The sequence below is a fragment of the Microtus oregoni genome, unplaced genomic scaffold, assembly GCF_018167655.1.
Source record: "Microtus oregoni isolate MIOR12 unplaced genomic scaffold, Mior012 000068F_ref0000429, whole genome shotgun sequence".
NCBI classification, from domain to species: domain Eukaryota; kingdom Metazoa; phylum Chordata; class Mammalia; order Rodentia; family Cricetidae; genus Microtus; species Microtus oregoni.
In genome coordinates, this window is record NW_024543975.1 from 8522664 (window position 1) to 8538423 (window position 15760).

The window sequence follows — 15760 nt, forward strand, 5'->3', positions numbered from 1 at the left end:
CTTTCTTGGCAGAGAAACCAGCAAATACACTGTCCTCTACAGCAACTTTTTTTTAAATAGAATCAAATCCTGTTTCTCAGCATCACAGGGGACAAGAATCCTGCAGGAAGGTAATGAGATAGTCTGAGGTTTGGGGGAAGCCAGTGTTTTCAGAGAAGGGGAATCATATAATCTAGCTGATGATTTATACATGTACTTTCATGCCCTGTGGAGAATAAATGGTAGAAGCATGAGCTATTATGGGGTCAAGATGTGGGTTTCTGACTAGGGGCTGAGCAGAGGAGATGGGAAAAGCTAGAAAATCACATCTATATCTTAGAGGCAGAGCTATTATGAGTGGCTAGTGGTTTGCATGAAAGTAATGAAACAGAGATGCTCGTGTATGAACTGGACCATGAGCATTTTCCCAAGATGCATTTCAGTGAAGTCTGTTTTTTTTTCCTGTAGACATGTACTCAAAGCTTATTATTGTATATTTGTGCAGGCTTAAAAGTTTCCCCTTTCAATCTCTCCTCCCTGGTAAATGATAGGCTTATCCCCAAAGTACAGAAAGGTTCACACTGCCAAAACTAAAAGGAACTTTGCCATGGTTGGAAACCCATAGTCTCTGCAGAGGCATCCGGTGTTCCTTAATGGAAGAGTTCCACCAATAATATTCAGCAACTATCACTTGAAGGCATGTTCAAAGACAACTCAAAGAAACAAGAGTTTGATTAGCAAAGCATGGTTACTTTGTGAGTACCTAAAAGCCCGACCTAAAGAGCTGATGCTGGTACAATCACCAGGACAAAGATACTGGGATGATCTGAATAACATCCAGGTAGCAATGAAATGGAGCAGAGAAGGTGACAAAGGCTATGACCAAGACTCGAGACTAAGAATCTGAAACTAAGAAAATGGACCAAGTGAAGGATTCTGGGATATGATCTTAACCTCTCAGCTGATTTCTCCTGAACAGATTTAAAAACTTACTGAGACTTCTCAGCTTTATTCTGACTGAAGCCTCAAGGTCACTTGCATTACCTGCTTGATCATCACCTTGGCAACAAAGAGAATGAGAGGGAGCATTAAAGTGTTTTCTATAGTAACAAATTAATTGTGGAAACTGCCTTAGGTTTTACATTACTTGTCTCATCACATAATAGTGTATAAAGCAACCTTTCTTCCAACATGGATGAGTAAAATTGGATACTGCCAATATGTCACCTTTGTGTATGAAAAGGACTCGGCTGATATTTGAAGGATGTTACTAGTGATTGCCTATTGTCATAGCACGAGATTAGAAGAGAGCGTAAGCCTGGCTTCTGATTGTTACAGCCACGACAAGAAAGGCCTTCCGTCACTTCTTATTAATTTACTGCAGAACAGAATGTCACATTGACATTTCAAATTATCCCCTTGCTTTGTTCACAGCATTATTTTAAGCTTAAACTCATTGCGTCTCTAGCTTGGCTACTTAGATGAGCCACAGCTCAAATCGCATGCCTTGACCTGCGTACAAGACCAGATTTTACTATTTATAAAAATGATTAATTGTTTTGTCTTGGGAGCCAGGCAGATCTGGGCTCAGCTACCCCTTGCTCCATTTCTAACTGGATCTTCTTGGGCAAATGATTTATCCTCTCTGGGCCTTAGTTTCCTTTTTTGTACCAAGAGAAATAATATCTTACCTGATTTTTCTTAGCAAGATCAAATAAATAACATACAAAACACTTAAAACTTGTTTTCTGCAATTTGATATCTATGTAGATGTCCAGACACAAATACCTTCCTGAGTGTGGACAGCCAGCCAAGACTTTTTCCTCAATTTTAGGTCCATACATCCAATACCTACCTACTCCCTCATCATTCTCCCTAGCATCCCAAAAATACAAACGTAAGAGGTTCAAATACAGCCCAGCGCTGCAGCTCCTCATTCTGTCCTTGAAACCTGCCTGCACTAAAATCCCCTTTCCCAGAATATTTTATGTCAAACCATCCTCACAGAAGTGTCAGTCCTTCCAACGCTGCTTCCTCTCAGAACACACACCTGCTACATCAGAGAGCCATTGCTAAAAGCTGAAGAGATAGTTCAGTGGGGAACGTGCTTATTTTTGCAAGCATGAGGATCTAAATCTGATCCCCCGAACCCATTTTTGTTTTTTTTAAGTCAGATATGGTTATTCATGCTTATAATCCGTGCCCTGGAGAAACAAAGAAAGACAGATACCTGGGGCTTGCCAAGCCTAGTTGAATTTCGTGCTTTTCTCACAAAAACAAAGAGGTGATTGGTGCCTGCTGAACAACACGCAGGGTTGTCCGATGTCCTTCACATAGATAATGCGCCCTGCATGCATGTGTGCCAACACATACATATAGACAAAAATAAAAACAATACAAAAAGCAGCAAGTAATGTTGGCTCTACTCAAAGTGTTTCCAAGACTCGCCTACTTCTTGCCGCCTCTTCAGTAACACCCTGGCCAAGTTGCCATCATCGCTAAAAGGGTCACAATGACTCCATGGGAAGTCACCCCAGATATATACTTGCCCATTGATTTAAGTTTTTGATAACAACATTCCCCAATAACTCCCATTCCTACTGAAGGAAAAAGTCAAAAAGCATGCAGTGTATAAGACCTGACTGGATAAGGCCCCGCTGCTACTCATTCTGTGTCCTGTCCCTTTTTCTCTCTCACTGTACTCCAGCCACAGTATGCCTGAATTTGTAAAGCACACGATACAGGTATTCTTTTAATTATTATTATTATTAATTATTTTTATTCATTTTACATCCCTGCCGCAGATCTTTTCTCCCTCCTCTCCTTCCATCCCCCCCCCGTCTCCTCTCTGCACCCCATCCACTCACTCTCTACCTCACCTCCTTTCAGAATGGTGTGGCCTCCCCTGGGCATCAGCTCTTCCCCTGCATTAAGGCTGGAGCAGGCAACTCAGCATGGGGAATATGTTCCCAAAAGCCGACTCAAACACTAGGGTTAGGCCCTGATAACACTGCTAGGAACTCCAAAAACAGACCAAACTACACAACTGGCACATACATACAGAGGGCCTAGGTTGGTCCAATGCAGAATCCCTATTTCCAAAGTCCATGTGCTCCTATTAGCCCAGGACAGCTGTCTCTGTGTGTTCCCACATCATGACCTTGACACCCCCTGGCTCATATAATCCCTCCTCCCTCTCTTCAACAGGACTCAGCTTAGTACTTAGCTAGATCTCTGCATCTGCTTCCATCAGTTACTGGATGAAGGCTCTCTGATGACAATTAAGGTAGTCACCAATCTGATTACAGACAAAGGCTAATTCAGGAACTCTCTTACTCTCCCCTTACATTCCACCCCAACCCACCCAACCCAATCCCTCATGTTCCCATCTACAACCCCCTGCTCCACCCCTAGTTTACCCAAGAGATCTCTATTTCCCCTTCCCAGGAAAATCCAAGCATCCCTCTTTGGGTCTTCCTTGTTATCTAGCCTCTCTAGGACTGTAGATTATAGCCTAGTTATTCTTTATTCTATAGCTAATATCCACTTATGAGTGAGTACATTTTGTGTTTGTCTTTCTGGGTCTGGGTTACCTCACTCAGGATGGTTTTTTTCTAGTTACATCCATTTGCCTGTAAATTTCATGATATCATTGTTTTTTACAACTGAGTAATACCCCATTGTGTAAATGTACCACATTTTCTATATCCATCTTCAGCTGAGGGGCATCTAGGCTGTTTTCAGGTTCTGGATATTACAAATAATGTTGCTACAAACATAGTTGAGCAAGTGTCCTTGGGGTATGATTAATCATTATTTGGGTATATGGTCGCAGCTGATATAGCTAGGTCTTGAGGTAGAATGATTCTCAATTTTCTAGGAAACTGCCATATTCATTTGTTGAGTGGCTGTACAAGTTTACACTCCTACCAGCAGTGGAAGAGTTTTCCCCTTACTCCACATCCTCTTCAACATAAGCTGTCATCAGCGTTTTTTAGTGATCTTAGATCAGTGATCTTAGTCATTCTGACTAAAGGTATAAAACAGCATCTCAGGTTCATTTTGGTTTGCATTTCCTGATGCTCAAGGATTTGTTGAACAATTCTTTAAGTGTATCTCGGCCATTTGAGATTCTTCTGTTGAGAATTCTCTGTTTAGATCTGTATTCTGTATTTTCATTGTTGTTGCTGTTTTCAAGACAGGGTTTCTCTGTGTAACAGTTCTAGCTGTCCTGGAACTAGCTCTTATAGACCAAGTTGCCCTCAAACTCATAGAAATCCTCCTACCTCTGCCTCCTAAATGATGGAATTAAAAGCATGTGCCACCACTACCTGGCAGTACTCCATTTTTAAATTAGATTATCTGGTATTTTGACATCTAGTTTCTTGAGTTCTTTATGTATTTTGGAGATATGCCCTCAAGACAGGTATCCTTACATTGATTGCACATAAGAGCCATCTACTGAATATTTTAGTATTTGGTTTTGTGTGTGTGTGTGTGTGTGTGTGTGTGTGTGTGTGTGTGTGTTTTACTTGTTCTGGGGGACCAAAATATTGGGGAATTCTCCAAGTTATTATATGGTGCCTTGGGAACTGAGAACAACAAGACCAGAGGAGGCCAAATTCCTGAAGGACATCTGGGCTCAAGGTCAGGCCCACTGTCCTGTAATTTATGACACTAAGTCACTACCTTTTAGAATGGATTCTTTGGTCAGAAAAATCAGTATTATTATGTCTTAAGATTACTATAAAAGACAATTCTAATTACTAATTGGAGATTTCAGTAACTACTTTCAGTAGTGGTTAGGAAACTAGAGAGTAGTTAACTGTGAGATAAAAACTTGAACAACACTAAGAAGCAAATAGTCCTAGAAATACATCTACACTACAATCCACCCAAGAGTAGCAGTATTGGAAAAGAGCATTCTCTAAAATGTTTATAAAGAGCTTTGCTATTTTTGGATCTAGAGAGTATTTAACAAACACAAATCAGAGAAACATAACTATTGCCCTAACAAGTGGTTATGACTATGCCAGGAAGGAATCCCCACACTAGGCCACATGGGCACAGAATCTTGTAAACAGTTTGTTTCACAGTCATTAAAAGTATTGACTTTTAACTAAGAAATTAATCTATATTCACCACATGAAACAGATGAAAAGTTATTTTCAGAATTGTCTGATACTGTACAAATGGAATACTTATAATAAATAAATATTGCCTATAAGACAACTACCCATGGATCATCATTAAACATAATCTCTCAGAATCAATGCATAATACAACTGTTCAAGACCAAGGTCATACTATACATAGTGTTCTCCCATATTCTTTGTCCACTTAGTACAAAACAAATATCTTTAATATGAATTGATATAATTCTTCATAGTATTATTCTAAGGGCTTTGTAGGAATGGCACTAGGAGATTCTGGTGGAGAAAATTCACGCTACTGAAAACAAAGCATGAGAGCGGAGAGGAGCATGGTGAGGGCACCAGAGCATTTTGAAGGGAGTTATCCAGCGAGCCTAATTCTGAGACAGACAGCGAAAATAACTCCCTATCCACTGCAGCTGACCAGTACGAGCTCCACAGGGTCACACAGACACTGCTGTGGCACCCAGCACAGCAACTCTACCAGCTCAAGAAGGCAGTCTGAATCATGGAAAGTCCTGCCTGTGGAACATTCTCGCCAATGCCATGACTCCTGAGCAATCATTAGGGTGACTGTAGCCATTTCTTCAGCACTAATAAATGGAACTCCTAGTGAAGATAATCCTCCAGGAGGACTCAAAGAAAGCAAAATAAATAAGAAAGAGACAGTGTGGAAACATGTCTATTCCAAAAGAGTTACAGAGCATACATGAGACAACACCACGGTATATTCTCGGCCTCATAACTCCGCAATTGTAGAGGGCAAAAGGGCCTTGTGCAGACAGATAAGCACTAGAGATGCCAGGAAAGTCAAACACATAGCTCACCTCTCAATGGAATGAGGTGCACAGCTGCTCTTCCTGGAATGCCAGGAATGATGCAGTTTTACAACCTGGTGATTCTTTACTGTCTGATGAGACAGGCTCTGCCACACCTCCCAGGATTTATGTTTTTACTTATCCAGATCTAAATCTTGAGCATCATTTTTAAACTATAAACCTGTTCTTATGAGTGAAGTCACTTGTGCTTTACAATAATCTAAGTGACTTCTATGCTATTTTAGGGCCAGGCTAATCCTGACACCATGACAGCCACGGGTGCTATGTTTACCTCAATAAAGTTCTCTAGACCCTAAATCTTAGGCACTATCTCTGATTCAACAGTACCCATTCTTGTAAAAGAAGCCAGATCTACTTTGTAAGAAATCCCAGTTTAAACATGTCTTAAATTGTTGTGCATCTGGGACTGAGTTTTTGTTATCCGAATACTTCTTTCAACACTGTGCTGTCCTTAAATATGGCTAAAGTAAAATGATCTGGGACAGAGTCTAGAAGTCCTGGTCCAGCACTGGTTACAATAAAATCGTGCTCAGCCAAGTTTCATTCTTGTCTGTTCATGGATCATTTTTATCTTTCCTGATGTCAAGCCTACAGGGGAATCACCTCACAATAATAAAAAGTAAAGACACTAAGATCACACAAAGATGAGAGGAAGAACTCAGAGTCCTATTTTTGAAAAAGATAAATGGTGTTCTTAATGTTCTCTATCCTTCCTCCCTCAAATCCACAAAGAATTTTATTTTATGTTTACTTAAAAATTTGTGTGTATGTGTGTATTAAAGTTTAATAAATTTAATTCACTTGGTTGACAATGGTCCTTCCAAAAGTCATAGTCTTCCAAAAATCCCAATACCAAGCATGGGAAACCTCCTCTCAACTTGTTAGCCAAGGTAGTTCCCCCAAAAAAGTAAAGGCTATTGTCATCCCCCTTTCTTGCCTCCTAGAAATTCAAAGTAAGTGTCTTAATTTCAATTAAGTATGTGAAGTAAGTAAAGACACCACATACTTCAGACAGAAGACATGCATAATTGAACTCGAACTTATCTGGAAATCATCCCTAAGGATATTTGCACTCACTGTGTGCAGGATACCAAGAGGGAAAGCAATCAAATGTCCCACCCAACTGTGATGCCTATAAACTGAAACAATGAGCAACATGCCAAGATATCCTGAAAGGTGCAATGGCAGCATTTATATCCTTGGAATAACCAAAATAAGACCTATTCAATAGGAAATAATTAATGTCTATCCACATAAATCTATTCCCTACTCTATAAACGAACTATATCACTTCTGGAAACTAGTATAATTTCTAACTGCCCTCTAAATGCTTATTCTTACATCAAAAGCTAGCTAAGTGTTGCTCTCATTTCTTGCCAAAGAAGGTTCGTTCTGCAGTGGATGGAGACCTTTACAGAAACTGTGACTGGTCACACTAGAGGACAGCTGACTGGGGGATGTCCAGGCCAGAGGACAGGTCATTACAACACAACCCCTCTACCTAAAGTTTAAAAAACATCATAGAAGATGGGCTGAAAAGATTGTGAGAACCAGAGGAGCAAGAAGTCTGCTATAAGATAGAAGCCTGTCTATGACAGGAAAGCTGCACCCTGGAAATCTCCACAATATGGCTGCCCAGACAGAACTTAAAAATGATACCAATTGACATGCCAAGACAAACTGGAGAAGAATGAGCACACAAAGCTCTACTCCTGGGTGAAGAGCCATACATAGGTAATGGGTATGTGTGCATGCATGCAGGTGCCTGTGTGTGTGTGTGTGTGTGTGTGTGTGTCTACATATGCAACATTAAAGCAACTTAAAATATTTTATTGAAAGAATAAGGCCAAAGCCCATGACTTTTCAGAGTTGAGTAATTCACAGGAAGAGTTACAGAGAGGAAGGAAGAGAGAAATGATGCAAATAAAATACTCATCTACAAAATTAAAACAGAAGAAAATAATAAAAAGCATCAGTAACCATTGTGATGGCTGGTTTTCAATGTCATCTTGACAGAATCATAGAAGTACTTGGGAGAGAAGTCTCTGGCCAGGACTGTTTTAGAGGGGTTACCTTAATTGGGTTACTTGAGGAAGAAGACCCACTAAAGTGGGTCTTGAGTAAACCAATCGGATTTCTGCCTGCCTTCTAAAGACTTATTCTTACACCTACAGATAAGTGTAGCTCTCAACCCTAACAAAGAGGCTTCCTTCTGCAGCAAATGGAGGCATTTACATAAAGGCATAACTGGTCAAAATGCAGAGAACAACATTCCCTAGGCTTGGAGACTTGAAACAAATCAAAAGGAGAAGCAAGCTGAGTAGATGTGTATGTTTATTGCACTCGGATTCTTGAGGGTAAACGCAATGGGACCATGCTTCTGCTGCTGTGACTTCCCTATTGAGCCAGAATCAGCCAACTCTTCTTCAAGTTGCTTTTGTTTATGATATTTTATCACACCAACAGAAAAAGAAACTAAGCAATGTAAAGAACTCAAGTAGGTAGATGAGTTTAAAATTAAATCAATTCAGAACCTAGAGAAGAAAGTTACCAAAGTGAACACAGGGGTCTGAAACTTGAAGGATAAATTCAAAGACAGAGAGAGAAAATACAGCAAGGAAATAGACATGCCAAAAAAAACTTATATTCAGAAAATAATTAATCAAATGTTTTTTAAAAGAACAGCAGAACACATGCACACATGTACATGCGCACACCTGATAACTCTAGAAACATACTACAAAATAACATGAACAGACAAAACCAAACAAAGGAATATATTTCAGGGACAGAGGACAAACTAAAGACAATATACATCCAGAAATATATATAAAAAATATAATGAATATTGTGAAAATTTGTAAAAATTCTTAATAGAGTCAAGATACCAAACATAAGAGCCCACATAGTAGCCAACAAAGTTATCTATAAAAAACTGATAGAGAAATAAGAATATTTCTAGAAAAAATGCATATTTGGGTATTTTATGACAAGAAAGTTCTTAAAAAGATATTATATATGGAGAAAGACAAAATGCTTACCCATGAGAATTTACACAAAAATGGTTGTATCCCATAATAAGAACCAATTAACAGAAAAGATCCTTGATTCACATCCAACACTACAAACCCCTAATGATAACAGGCAAGGAGGAGAGAGCTATCAATAATTCAGACACCCAGAATATAAACAAACAAAACCATAGGAAATACCAACTACCTCACAATAACAACCTTAAATGTAATTAAACTCAACTCACTAATTAAGATATACAAAAAATAACTGAATTAAAAAGCAAGATCTAATGATATATTTTCTCATTCAGCAAGAAAAGGCATCCAAAACTAGATAACCAAGTGATGAAAGACAAAATGACCTACCAAGCACATAGAGCTGTAAACAAGACAACATTGATCCTTACATCAGATGATGAGATGGCTCTGTGTATTTAGCTCATTCACAGTCATAAAATTCAAAGAAAACACAATAATCCAAACTGTGTGTAATTTTTTATTTTTACGTGGCTTATTTTTCTTTACTTTTCTAATCTATGACTGCCTGTACTCTGTCTCTTTAAGCACTTTGTTTTATTTTTTAAAACCATTTACTTCCTTTTATAACTGTCTATATTTGTTTTCCTCTCTCTCAAGCCTATGTACATTTATCCAACACTGCAACCCATTTAGAGGTCTTTTCCATCTAAACTTGTCTTTATTACATATCTGTAACAGTTTTCTGACCAGAACCACTTCTTAAAACACTAAGAGATTTGGCTAGGACGAATGTTTTTGCCTTTTGGTTCTGCCAAGTCAAACATGGCAGAGGTCTGTTCACTGTCTCTGAGACTGCCAGGTGGGAGCCATCCTCACCACCTCAACACTAGGTAGCACCATGCAACATATAAACCCTTTTTATCCAAGTAAGAGCTAAATCTTCCATGCAGCACACTGCAGGCCTGGAAATATCTCTGTGCATGTCTGGGGGAATCTGCCATGCTCTCCTGCCTATGAATTCCTAGAAGACCTGATAGTGACACCTGCCCAGGTGGGGTGCACTGAGCCGCAGCACTACTTTCCTCTCAACCCCAAGTGGGCACACAAGCACCAGACCCGACGTGGGTGGCAGGCATCAGTTCCAAAAGTTTGGGTGCCATTCTGTTGCCGGAGGCTGCTCATTTGTTTCCCAGCCATCCAGACCTGAAACAATTACACAGAAACTGTATGAATTTCAATACTATTTGTTCAATAGCTTAAAAATATTTCTATATAGTTCTTAGATGTTAAATTAACCCATTTCTATCCTTTTATATTTTACTACGAAGCTTGTGCTTTACCAGTTCTGGCATGTGGGCATCTTTCTCCCTTGGCAGCTACATAGTGTCTCTCAGACTCCACCATTTTTTCTCTATTTGCTTGGAATTCCCACCTTGATTTACCCTGTTACACCATTGGCCAAAAACAGCTTCTTTATTAACCATCGACAATAAAACATATTCAGAGCATACAGAGGGGACCCCCACACCAGCACTTTGCTTAAAACTCATCGGAGATGTGCAGTAATGAGTTCCTACCACATCCAGAAACACAGAGAGACAACAATGTCTGCCTTGGAGGATGAAAATAAAGGCAGCAGAAAGAAGCTACTTGGGAATTTGGGCAAGAGAATGTGTTCCCTCTGCCCTTCTTATTGATAAGTTGCAAATCTCAGAATATGCCAAATCACCTAGATTCTGCATTGAATACTCTCTTGGACATGCAAGAGTTAGCAAGTCATGAAACACATTGCCAGTGTTGTAGACTTGGTTCTTGATTCTTCTTATTTATAGACATTTACCTTACAAAAAAATCACTGGACAAAGACCTAGTACATGTTAAGTTGTTTCAATTAATTATTGCCCCAGATTTCTTGGAATACTGCTGCATTAACAAGGGCATCCCTAACTGAGCTTAAGAATACCTGTACCATCTTGCAGCAGGTCAAATCTGTTTTTACTCACTCACTCATAAATTCTCTTGTAGCATCACACAGTTCTGACAACCCATGTCCTTTTGACTCTTCCCTGGGCAGTCCATCACATACACACATGCGCACACACACACATGCACATGTGCATGCACACACACACACACACCACACATGCACTGACTGACTGGAGGAGAATACTCACTTCTGTGTTCTTGTGGCACTTTGCAAGTACCTCTGTTCAATAAATCAAATTCTTTTTTAAAAATGTTTTGAGTCTGTGTGTACATATGTGTACTGGAGACCAGACACCCTGGAGGCCAGAAGAAAGCTTCAGATCTCCAGGAGCTAGAATTACAGGAAGTTGGTCATCACTTGGTATGCCTTCTAAGAATCAACCCTCTAAAAAAGCAGTGCATGTTGTTAATTCTGGGCCAACTTTCCAGGCCTAATCAAATGCATTTTGGTCACTGTCAGCATTTGTATAGGAGGCCTAAGTGCCAGATACTACACTAAACATTTTACGCTGTGTTATCTCACTTGATCAAAATTCAGTTTCACAGTGTGGACACTGAGGCATAGTTTAGTAATTATCTAGCATAAAGCAATTATACAAAACTAGACAATCTAATCCAGAGGTCAAATGTTTAAAAAATGAAGGTTAGTGATAATAGTTGCCTGTCTTGCCCCTTTATTTTTCTTCACACGACTTTTACAGACTAAGCATTATGTACCACAGTCATTCAGAGAATATCATGACAATCTCAAAATAAATGGCTGCATTTTTCCACAGTAATAAGCCATACCTAAAAGAGAGTTGCTGTTCAATAAGTATGTGATAAATCTCCAGATAGGAAGACAAGTAACCCGGCATTCTACTCTGTAATCAACAACAATGAAAAAGAAAAGACTCTGAAACAAAGTGTGTCAGGCCGACATTCCCTCGCCATTCCCAACAGGTTGGACACCTCAGGCTAATCTTGCTACTCAATTAAAAATATATTAGAAATACAATGATAAAGATAATGACAGTTCTAACAAGCTGATCCTTATAAAACTACGTTCCAGATTTTTCAAGACCTTTAGTGGTCCAGAAGAAGTAGAAGTAATTAGAGGCTCAAACTGAAAAAAAGATAACCCACTTGACAATTAGGATTGTGAACAAATTTAGAAGGATAGAAATTTGATGAAAGTCAAATATCTGTCACGTTTCAAGCCAGAGACTGTGGTAACGAAGACAGTGATGTCATAGCGAAAGTTAGCGTAGAAATTAGCCTAAGAAAATGAGAGATGGGATTTTATAGTGATTGAAATCAAGGAAATTATAATGAAGATAATGATGATGATGATTGATAATGATGATGATGATGATGATGATGATGATGGATAATCAGGTCGATGAGAAATAAGTAAATAAAATATAGAAGCTGGGGCTGGAGAGATGGTTCAGAGGTTAAGAGCACTGGCAGCTCTTCCAGAGGTCCTGAGTTCAATTCCTAGCAACCACATGGTGGTTCACAAACATCTGTAATGAGATCTGACTCTCTCTCCTGGTCTTCAGGCATAAATGCAGACAAAACACTGCATATATAACTAATAACTAAATAAGTAAATAGATAAATCACAAGTAAAACATATAGCAGTTGGTATCTAGAAGAACAATGCAGATTATTTTTTGGCATTTTGAGAAATGGCATGAGTTTGCTGAGTAATGTAGAGAAAATGGTGCTTGTTCAAAAACAGAAATAATCAAATTATTTTTATTCGAGTTTTGTGCTAAACATGCTATGAGAGACTTTTCATCTAATTTCAATAATTTTGTTTTGTTCCAATTTAAAATAAAAGTGAAATGAAGCACATTGATCTGGGTGAAGAACCACAGCAGACAGACAGCTGGCCTAAGGAGTTGAGTTCACATGTCATGTAACTCAGTTCCTTCTCTTGTTCCTGAAATGAAGCAAAATCAAACCGAGAAAATAAAACCATAACGGCAGAAATAAAATACACCAATTTTAGAAACCCAGTGACACAGAAAATTATGATGAGGTAATTTCTTGTCATAGCATCACACATATTTCAACCCAGAGTGGCTGTTTGCATGGACTATGTGATTTAATCATCTTTGCCAACTCACTAATATCAATCTAAAAATTGCCCAAACCTTGAAATTGGTGTAAATGAGAGGCTATCATGACATATCATTTGAAAATGAAACCTAGAGGCATTGGAGAACAAATCCAAAGGATACCTTTATTTTATACCCTTCTTTATTCACTGGATACTTAATCATGCAAACACTAAAAATAGCTTACAAATGGCTGTGGTTTTTGAAAGACCAAATTAATTTTAAGGATTATTTTTGAAATTTTAACTTAAAGCCATTTGAGTGATGATAGAAAAATCTTAAGTAATAACAAATTGCTAAACTTGTGAAGTAATTCACAGACAATGGTGGCAAAAAGCTAATGGGAGTAACCAACCAATAAGTGACTTGATGTAAGGCATACTCCAAAAGATTGAATCCACACCTGAGACTGTTTGGGTGACCCAGAACCTGAGACTAGATAGCCCAGAGACGTAGGGCAAAACCAAACAATACCAATCTTAAAAAATAATCAGGATATATTACGTGAAATAAGCAAATATTTTTAAGAAAAGGAAAATGAATATCTGTCTCTCACTGGACTAATATTTTTCACCATGATTCTGGAAAACACTGACTACCAGTTAATACTGTAGTCAAAAAAATAGAAGTTGTAATCTCAGAAAAGATGGTAGTAAAATTAGTGAATTATTTTTACTTTGTGACTAGAAAGGGTATTTTGGAATACTGTGTTTGCAAGGTGTGTTTCTAAGAAAGGCTTCATTTTTATCGCTTCCTGTGTCTCTTCTTTCTTGTGTGCTCAATACAGGCGCTCTTAACATGATTTCAATTCATACGAAGGAGCAACTGGTGAAATTGCCCCCTTGAATTAGAAAGTGACTAAAGGTCACTCCTGGCCCAACTTAGCCTTTAAATCTTGTCACCTTGGCAAACAAGCAAACTCTTCCAAGGCTTCCTTCCCTCCGTCTTAGGCAGTCACATTACAGTGGGCAGAATATATACTGACTGCTATGCCCCATCATCTTCACTCCTACTCCAAGAGGAGCCTTTCCTAGAAACTTTCCCCAAAGTTGTCCTCTGCAACACAGCACCCACTCCAGTGAAGACAGCACGGAGAATATAGTCATGCTTCCATACTGATCAAAGCACTGATTGTTTCCTTTGCCACAGGCTTTCGCCACTGATTTGAAGTACACCAAGCACTTCTCTCTTGCATGATTTCCAGACGATTTGTTGAGCACCTTTTAGGTTTTGGTACTAAGCAGTATGCAAAGACTTTACCAATGCCTTTGCAGCTTGGAATGCAATCCACAAAAAAGAACACACTCATAGAAAGAGGTAAGAATATGACATGTAGCTGTAACTGAACACCCAACAGAAGCAATGTAAAGAGAAAGGATATGCTTGGCTTCTGGCTTCAGGTGCAATCGTCCATCTCTGTAGGGAAGGTGTAGCAGCCGGAGTAGCTGCCAGTGTCAGTAGGAATGAATGACGTGGCTTGTTTGCACCATGATGTGCTAGCGTACAGAGCTCAGACCAGAAAAGGTACCATCGATAAGTCACACCCCCAGGAGCACATTTCTTGTAAGTAGGCCATGGTACCAGATTTAAATCACCCAAACAGCACCACCAACTGCAGACTAAGTCTTTAAACACATGAGCCTTAGAATGGTACCACATGTGTGTTTAGGTCTTAGTGGCATGGACAGCCACTTCTGGCTCTGTCTTCTCTATAATCAAAACCCACCTCAAAATCTCTCCTGTAGCCCAGCTAACCCTGGTGCCTGCCACCTACCTCTATGTTTTGGATTTGATCCTCACACTCTGACCTCTGTGTTCGTTCCCAGGCACTACAATATAGCCTTCCTCACCTCCCTGGACTCATAATAGTCTCCCCTTCTTTTGCAAACCTAAATAAATTGGTAGGTCAACTGACTTCTTGGATACTTATGTTAAACTGCCACCGCAACCTTTAGGTCTTCCTATGAGTGTGCTCTTTCCTACTAGTTATGTTACAAGTGACAAGGACCTTGGGAAAGTTTTTGCATCCCTCACAGTCTCAAGAACCTAATAGGTGCTCAGCCAAAAGTCTGAGATGAATTTATGTTTACTAATTATTCATCTATGATATTTGAAGGAAGGGCAATGGGAGAGAAAACTTGAAACACATAATTCATCATCTCTCCCATTGCGTTTTGTTGCAGAATTTTAATTAGAATGACTCTTAGTGTCACATATGACTGTTCAGAAAAATCACAAAGGAATTTCAGCTCATAATTTGCTTTGTCTGAGACTGAAAGTAGATGACTATCTTGTGTTAAAGCAGCCATTTATTGTACCTCAAAAAAACTACTTTTGAACCCTGTTCATTAAAGCTTAGCACATCTAGCTGGGAAGATGCGCCAGAGCAGTACAAATCTGACAGTCCATTTTTCACTACCATTTTCTTCATCTACTGTAAAACAAACAGGGATGTGCTCAACTGAGCTTACTCTTTCAGTAAAACAAGCCTGGCAATAGTGGAATTTCTCTAAAAACATCCGTTTCTTCAAAACCTGCAGAACATATTATATCCAAAATCCTTGCTCCTGGGAAATGGAAAATGAGACAGAACGTCAGATTTAATGGCTGGAATTTTGGAACTCTAAAATGCAGCAGACTAAATAATGAAAGCATCCATTAGGGAGTGTTTATTAGAATCACACAGTAAGTGCAGCTTTACA